Below are 9,274 nucleotides of genomic sequence, written 5' to 3'. Positions count from 1 at the left end.
TGTCTGGACCTGTGTGTTTTCCTTGAAGTGTTTGGGGGATTTGACTTGAGAGAACAAGGCTTTGGCCTAATCTGATCCCTTTGTGGGGGGGGGGGGGGATGACCCACTAATTATTGAGTTTGTCCAGCACAGTGAACAGACTGAGCAGTTTAAGATGCAGATTCCCGGGGTGCAAGGCTGGGAGTAGAAAACTGGCTGATGTTGCTGTCTTGTTTAGTAACTTCATGAGTGTCTTGCTAGTCACACTCAGTACAGTGCAGCCAGGAGTGAGTTTGAATGCCAGTGGCTGTGTGTGAGCAGAGCGTGGAGGGGTTTGTTGTTTACACAGCGATGCAGCAGGGTGGATTTGATTTAAATCACTAGTCTGGAAGACTCGATTTAATCATGGTATTCTACAGAAAAGTACATTCTTGGTTTTTATAATCTTAATAGATCATAGAATCCTAGAACATCAGGGTTGGAAGGGACCTCAGGAGGTCATCTAGTCCAACCCCCTGCTCAAAGCAGAACCGATCCCCAATTAAATCGTCCCAGCCAGGGCTTTGTCAAGCCTGACCTTAAAAACTCCTAAGGAAGGAGATTCCACCACCTCCCTAGGTAACGCAGTCCAGTGTTTCACCACCCTCCTAGTGAAAAAGTTTTTCCTAATATCCAACCTAAACCTCCCCCACTGCAACTTGAGACCATTACTCCTTGTTCTGTCATCCACTCCCACCGAGAATAGTCTAGATCCATCCTCTTTGGAACCACCTTTCAGGTAGTTGAAAGCAGCTATCAAATCTCCCCTCATTCTTCTCTTCTGTAGACTAAATAATCCCAGATCCCTCAGCCTCTCCTCATAAGTCATGTGTTCCAGTCCCCTAATCATTTTTGTTGCCCTCCGCTGGATTCTCTGCAATATTTCCACATCCTTCTTGCAGTGTGGGGCCCAAAACTGGACACAGTACTCCAGATGAGGCCTCACCAATGTCGAATAGAGGGGAACGATCACGTCCCTCGATCTGCTGCCAATGCCCCTACTTATACATCCCAAAATGCCATTGGCCTTCTTGGCAACAAGGGCACACTGCTGACTCATATCCAGCTTCTCATCCACTGTCACCCCCAGATCCTTTTCCGCAGAACTGCTGCCTAGTCATTCGGTCCCTACTCTGTAGCAGTGCATTGGATTCTTCCATCCTAAGTGCAGGACCCTGCACTTATCCTTGTTGAACCTCATCAGATTTCTTTTGGCCCAATCCTCTAATTTGTCTAGGTCCCTCTGTGTCCTATCCCTTCCTGCCACCGTATTTACCACTCCTCCTAGTTTAGTATCATCCGCAAATTTGCTGAGAATGCAATCCACACCATCCTCCAGATCATTTATGAAGATATTGAACAAAACCGGCCCCAGGACCGATCCTTGGGGCACTCCACTTGATAACCGGCTGCCAACTAGACATGGAGCCATTGATCACTCCCCGTTGAGCCTGACAATCTAGCCAATTTTCTACCCACCTTATAGTGCATTCGTCCAGCCCATACTTCTTTAACTTGCAGACAAGAATACTCTGGGAGACCATGTCAAAAGCTTTACTAAAGCCAAGGAACACTACGTCCACTGCTTTCCCTTCATCCACAGAACCAGTTATCTCGTCATAGGAAAGTTGTAGGAAAGGTGCGTGGCAGCCTCCTGTTCATAATTATTAGGGGAAATTAAGCTAGTTAGCATATGTGACTCCATTTTGGGTTTCCTCTCGGCCATTAACTAGAAGCGAGCACACCACGTACCAAGGAAGGAAGGAAGGATCCTTCAGGGTGGACAGCTGGACAGTTTCAAGAGAAGGGAAACAAAGGAGACAGGAACCAGCCGACATGCCTGAAATAGCTGCTAATTTAGCGTTTTTGCAGGGGGAAGGTGGCTGCAGGGGATTGGTGATAGATAAGGAGAAGACCTGTTTTTTGGGTTAGGCCCCCCGAGGCACACAGGCAGGATGTTTTGCCAACAGTATAGAATCTTTGTGTAACCTGCAATCGGGGTCCCGCTCTGCTTAACGGAGCGGTGCCACGCTCGAGCGTAAGAAACCTACAAACTCTGAGACACTCTGCAGTCTGTCTTTATTTGGTTGCCTCAGCCTAGAAACAAACTGTACATGTCCTAACTGGAATAATTCGTAACAGTTTGGGACTCTAGGCTTGCCCTCGTAAGCGAAGCCGCACTCCTTCCCTCAGACAACTCCAGCCGGCACCAGGTGAGTTCACCTTCAAGAACTCGGAGGAACGGGCGTGTGGGCCGTCGCTTAGGCGATAAGGTGGCACCTGAGGCGTTCTTTTGGTAGCCCTAGAATGGGCTCTGGGCAGAGTGTGAGCAGGGGAACCCCTTTGGCTGAGATTCTCGGGAATTGGAAAAATATTTCTGGCACCCCTGGGTTAGGTGAAAGGAGAGCTGTAATTTTGTATAAAGTCGAGTGGCCAGCGCTGACTATTCAGACGCCCTTTGGATGGCCACCCGACGGAACTTTTGCACAGGATGAATTAACCTGCCTTAGACAACAGCTGGAGGACAAGCATCCAGCTGAAATGGATTATTGGTATGTATGGGATAATTGGGCATACGCCTGAGATAAGGGGCGCCCCTCAACTTTGGGCTCTGGTACCAGATCTAAGGTTTGCATGCCGCTTGCAGGTTCCGCTCCGCCCTATGCTGCTTTCCCTCCTCCGTCTCTTCCCGCTACTCCTCCTCCTGTTGCCCCTCTATAGCCGCCTGTAACCCTACCCCCTGTTGCGCTTCAAGTGCCCGATACAACAACCCGTTGCGACGAGCAATGACCGTGTCACTATGGTCACGTCCACCGCCCTTTTGGGCCTGGGGACCTGGTCACCTGGCAGTCACAGATGCCGAGGTTCGCGATGATCCGGAAAGAGTCCTACAGACTATCCGTTCAGTCCTTACGGCATTTAACCCTAACTGGGCAGACGTCCAGGCTATTTTGCAAACCCTATTTACCCCTGACGAGAAGTATTCTATTCTAGACGCCAATCGGCGTTGGGCGGGGGACGCTGAGAATCGCACCCCTTGGCCCGAAGCCGATCCAGGTTGGGATCCTAACGACCTCAATGGCCGGGCCAGCCTCTCAGCTGCCCGGGAAGGGCTCCTGGAGAGCATCCGTAGGGCGGGTAGTAAGACGGCAAATTGGTCAAAAATTAGAGAGTGCCAGCAAGACCTAAACGAGCATCCGTCTGCATGTTTGGCCAGCTTGTTTAAGCAGGTTAGAATGTATGGGGGAGGGGTGGAGCCAGAAGCCGAGGTTAGCCGCATGATGATGGTCTCTTACTTTGTCGATCAAGCGGCGCCGGACATAAAGAAGTATTTAACTAAACATGTTCCCGATTGGCCAGGGAAAGCCCTAAGCGAAGTAGTTCGCCTGGTCACTTTTGTGTTTAATGGTAGGGACGAGGAGAAAGCTAAGGAAAAACGTAAGCAAAAGAAGGAGGAAGTAAGTATGTTGGCAGCCGCATTGCAGGTTCTCTTGGGGAATCAGCACTGGCAGGGACACGGGAATATAAGGGGGAGGGGACGCGGACGTGGGACAGGACGGGGAGGAGGCTGTGGTGGGACAAGGAATGGGAACTGTTATTATTGTAAGCAACCGGGGCACTGGAAGAAGGAATACCCCCTGCTTCCACGAGGGGCTCCTTGGCAGGATCAGCCGGTGACCGGTTCCTCCTTTCCCCCTAACGCTTCCCAGGACTTCGATAATCCCCAGTGACGAGAGGCAGAGATTTTGGGAGCCGTGGGAGAGTTGGAATGGAATCTTGGATTGCAGTCGCATATTTCCTTGTAAATTGTGGAACGGTTTGTACCCTTTTTGGTGGATACCGGAGCCACCCTTTCCACTTGAACTTTTGTTCCGGGCTCTCTTTCTAATACCAAGGTTTGGGTGCAGGATATTGAGGGCGACCCGTGCCCAGGTCCCCTATCCTGCCCCGTCCGTCTGGAGCTGGGTTCCTTAAAGTTGTCACAGAGATTTGTTGTTATGCCAGAAGGCCCCGCTAACCTTGGGTGAGACATGCTTAGCAAGCTGGGAGCCCACATATATTATGCCCACGAGGGGCTTCACATGTCCGTCCCGGACTCGGCGGTTGCTTCTCTTATGGCCTCACTAACCCCGATTCCCGATCTCCCCACAGAATTCTCCAGCGTCCCACCCAATTTGTGGAGCGTGAGTTCCACCGACGTGGGCCTCCTTCAATCAGCCACTCCAGTCAGTCTGCAGGTAAGGGATGGGCCGCCTCCCTCCGTAAAACAATATCCCTTGCCGAAGGAGACGGAGGAAGGTATTTCCCTTCTTATCTCTAGCTACTTAACCCAGGAGGTCTTGGTTCCATGCAGTTCTCCTTGCCCTGGGCAACACAGCATGGGGAGGAGGTGACCAGCCCTCAGTGGAGAAAGAAGTGGTTAGGGACTATTTAGAAAAGCTGGACGTGCACAAGTCCATGGGGCCGGATGCGTTGCATCCGAGAGCGCTAAAGCAGTTGGCGGCTGTGATTGCAGAGGCATTGGCCATTATCTTTGAAAACTCGTGGCAAACGGGGGAAGTCCCGGACGACTGGAAAAAGGCTAATGTAGTGCCAATCTTTAAAAAAGGGAAGAAGGAGGATCCTGGGAACTACAGGCCAGTCAGCCTCACCTCAGTCCCCAGAAAAATCATGGAGCAAGTCCTCAAGGAATCAATCCTGAAGCACTTAGACAAGAGAAAAGTGATCAGGAACAGTCAGCATGGATTCACCAAGGGAAGGTCATGCCTGACTAATCTAATCGCCTTCTATGATGAGATTACTGGTTCTGTGGATGAAGGGAAAGCAGTAGATGTATTGTTTCTTGACTTTAGCAAAGCTTTTGACACGGTCTCCCACAGTATTCTTGTCAGCAAGTTAAAGAAGTATGGGCTGGATGAATGCACTATAAGGTGGGTAGAAAGTTGGCTAGATTGTCGGGCTCAATGGGTAGTGATCAATGGCTCCATGTCTAGTTGGCAGCCAGTATCAAGAGGAGTGCCCCAAGGGTCAGTCCTGGGGCCGGTTTTGTTCAATATCTTCATAAATGATCTGGAGGATGGTGTGGAATTCACTCTCAGCAAATTTGCGGATGATACTAAACTAGGAGGAGTGGTAAATACGGTGGCAGGTAGAGATAGGATACAGAGGGACCTAGACAAATTGGAGGATTGGGCCAAAAGGAATCTGATGAGGTTCAACAAGGATAAGTGCAGGGTCCTGCACTTAGGATGGAAGAATCCAATGCACCGCTACAGACTAGGGACCGAATGACTAGGCAGCAGTTCTGCAGAAAAGGACCTAGGGGTGACAGTGGACGAGAAGCTGGATATGAGTCAGCAGTGTGCCCTTGTTGCCAAGAAGGTCAATGGCATTTTGGGATGTCTAAGTAGGGGCATAGCCAGCAGATCGAGGGTCGTGATCGTTCCCCTCTATTTGACATTGGTGAGGCCTCATCTGGAGTACTGTGTCCAGTTTTGGGCCCCACACTACAAGAAGGAGAGGCTGAGGGAGAGGCTGAGGGAACTGGGATTTAGACTGCAGAAGAGAAGAAGAGGGGAGATTTGATAGCTGCTTTCAACTCCCTGAAAGGTGGTTCCAAAGAGGATGGATCTAGACTATTCTCAGTGGTAGCGGATGACAGGACAAGGAGTAATGGTCTCAAGTTGCAGTGGGGAAGGTTTTGGTTGGATATTAGGAAAAACTTTTTCACTAGGAGGGTGGTGAAACACTGGAATGCGTTACCTCGGGAGGTGGTAGAATCTCCTTCCTTAGAAGTTTTTAAGGTCAGGCTTGACAATGCCCTGGCTGGAATGATTTAATTGGGGATCGGTCCTGTTTGAGCAGGGGGTTGGACTAGATGACCTCCTGAGGTCCCTTCCAACCCTGATATTCTATGATTCTATGCTTCTATGATTCTAATGCTCCTATCCTTCCTGTGAAAAAGTCAAAACCGGGCCCAGATGGGCGCCCAGTTTATTGGTTCGTTCAAGATCTGCGTGAGATAAATAGTTATGTTATAACCCCCCACCAAGTGGTCCCTGATCCGAGTACTATCCTGACACTGATTCCCCAGTCGGCCAGTGGTGTCCTATTGCAGTACCTAGGGGATCGCCCACGCCCCATAGCTTAGTATTCCCTACCTTAGGACCCGGTCATTCGGGGATCGGTCTCCTGTGTGTGGTCCATTGCCGCTGCAGCCCTTATGGTGGAACGGTCACGCCCTATTGTTCTGGGGCACCCTTTGCCTGTCTGGGTCCCCCACGAAGTTGAGGTTCTCTTAAAGCAGCATACAACGCAAGCGCTGTCTCCACAGTGGGCCCACAAATAGGAGCGGATTCTGCTGGATTCAACTATTGGGGTCTCGAGACTCCATCAGGACTTCTTGTTTTCTTGTTACTTGGACTTATATTTGTTGTCCTGTTTTGTGCGTGGTACACGGGAGGATGCAAATACTGATATGGGTGGCCTGTGAAATCCCCTCTCTATTCTCGAGTTCGGTACACGGATGGGAAAGCAACAACTTCCTGGATTTAACCCATGCTATAGCACAGGGGGTTAACCGAACACGGTGTTGGCTCTGTATTCATACCCCCACGTACATAGGTCAGGGAATCCCGTTGGTAAGGGAGCCTATCCCTCTCAACCGAACCCTCCTGGCCGGATTATGGACAGACACTCCATTTAACTGGAATGTTACAATCCAAACTTGGTCTATTGATATGGTGGCCCAGGGTAGTTATGTTTTATGTGTGTCATGACGTAAGAATTTCGAAAATACAGTTTTTGTGGGTAACTTTGTAGGGTCCAGTGATAGCACCCGCATTAGCTCTGGTGCGGCAAGTCCCCCCAAGTATTCCAGGGCGCCGTGGCCGGTCCCTGAGGGATCAGGCTGGTTCTGGTTGTGCAACCGCACGGCTTATAAGGTCCTCCCGGCAGGTTGGTGTGGTACATGCACCTTAGTACCCGCTGTTACAGTACACCAGGCCCTAGCCCAGGGGGAAATTGGGAACCTGGTATGGAGGAACCGACGAAATGTCCCATCAAATCCTCTCTCTGAACGGCCTACAGGCTTTCACTCCTTTGTTCGTTGGTTTTTGCCCTGGGTGTGGGTGAGTGAATTGGAAAAGGCTACAGTTAATATTTCTGCAGCCTTAGAATTAATGGCAAATGCCACTGCAGACGCCTTGTCTACCCTTCAAATGGAGGTGACTCAGTTATCTCAGCCCACACTGCAAAACCCCTTAGCCTTAGACTATCTCCTTGCAAACCGGGGGTGGGGGGGTTGTGCTCTTGTTAACTCAAGCTGTTGTGTCTTTGTGAATCAACACAGCAGGGTAGAAGTCGATATCCACACCCTTATGCAGCAGGCCACCTCACTTCACCGTGTCACCCTTGACGACACCAGTACCGGATTCCACCACACGCTCCTCTCTCCACACCTCACCTCCAGGCTGCCAGACTTGGGGGCTTGGGGAAGGCGTATTTTGTACCTCCTTCTTATGGCTGGTTCTCTTTTTGTATTACTTTTGTATACCTACAATGCTGTAGTATGAGCTGCCGGCAAATTTTAATCTTGCATCGAGGTTATTCTGCCCTCATATAGTTTACTGACGTATATAACAAAAGGAAGGACTGTCAGGGGCAATCAACCGAGTTAGCATATGTGACTCCATTTTGGGTTTCCTGTCGGCCATTAACTAGAAGCGAGCACATCACATACCAAGGGAGGAGGATCCTTCAGGGTGGACAGCTGGACAGTTTCAAGATAAGGGAAACAAAGGAGACAGGAACCAGCCGACATGCCTGAAATAGCTGCTAATTCAGCGTTTTTGCAGCGGGAAGGTGGCTGCAGGGGACTGGTGATAGATAAGGAGAAGGCCTGTTTATTGGGTTAGGCCTCCCCCACCCCACCCCCCGCCCCGAGGCACACAGGCAGGATGTTTTGCCAACAGTATATAATCTTTGTGTAACCTGTAATCGGGGTCCTGCTCTGCTTAAGAGAACGGTACCACGCTCGAGCGTAATAAACCTACAAACGCTGAGACACTCTGCAGTCTGTCTTTATTTGGTTGCCTCAGCCTAGAAACGAGCTGTACGTGTCCTAACTGGAATAATTCGTAACAGTTGCTGTGAAATATGAAGGGAAGTTGTCGGGATTCCTGTCCCCATCCCCAGCTCAGAGCTCTGCTTGCCGACTCAGCCTGTGGCCGGCAGGCATGTGAGAAATGAGAAGACCCTCCCCTTCTCCCTGTGCTGCGGGGACAAGGAGCTCTCACCGTCTCCCAGCCCCTGGAGCCTCCTGGCCGCTCTGAGCAGGTGCCTGTGGGATTCTGCTACTCTGGCCTTCACTCTTTTCTTTCTTTGCCATGATTAGTGGGACTGTGGCAGGGGCAGCAGGTGCTGAGCGGGGGACTCTTGTTGTTTCAGATGCCGGTGACCTTGGAGGAGGTGGCTGTGTATTTCACCCAGGGGCAGGGGGCTCTGCTGGACCCCGCTCAGCATCTGATGTGTTCTGACCAGTGTTCCCTCAGTTTTTACGTCCAAGTGTGGAATGAATTTGGTTCTACGCACCAGTATGTGACACATCATCTCCATATTGGCGCACAGAACAAAATTCATGGGGTGGGGGTGGGGGTGGGGCCGAGGGATTTGGAGTGTGCGAACTGGCTCAGGACTGGGACAGGGATGAGGTGAAGGGGGTGAGGGCTCTGGATTCAGGTGTGGGCTCTGGGGTGGGGCTGCGGATCTGGAGGTTGATGTGTGAGAGGGGGTTCAGGGCTGGGACAGAGGGATGGGGTGCGGAGGGGTGAGTGCCCTGGCTAGGCATGTGGGGGTTGGGACTGGGGATGAGGGGTTTGGGGTTCAGACTGCAGTGGAGAGAGGACTCCCCCAGCCCTCTCTCACCACAGCAGTTTGGGGCCAGGTCAGAGGCAGCTCTCCCCAGCCACGGCGGCTCCTGTGGTCCTGGGCCGGGCTGAGGGAGGGGTTTCTCTCCCCAGCAGCTCCAGTGGACCTGGGCCAAACCTGGGGAGGGGCTCCTCTCCCTGCCTGCCTCCACTGCCCTCCATAGCCTGCAGTTCAGCTGCGTAGCCTGCCAGGAACACAGTTTCTGACCCCCGACCTCCCGTTAGCAGAGTGATTGCTAGTCCCTGAGTTCCCCCTTTGGGGCCAGGTTGTCTCATTCGCAGATAGTCAAGCATTTACTCTTTCTACATTTTATCCCTTATGGGCCAGA

Source organism: Lepidochelys olivacea (genome assembly GCF_965140295.1).
Source record: "Lepidochelys olivacea isolate rLepOli2 genome assembly, chromosome: 14".
In the NCBI taxonomy this organism is placed as follows: Eukaryota; Metazoa; Chordata; order Testudines; family Cheloniidae; genus Lepidochelys; species Lepidochelys olivacea.
Note: the sequence above shows the minus strand (reverse complement) of the source record.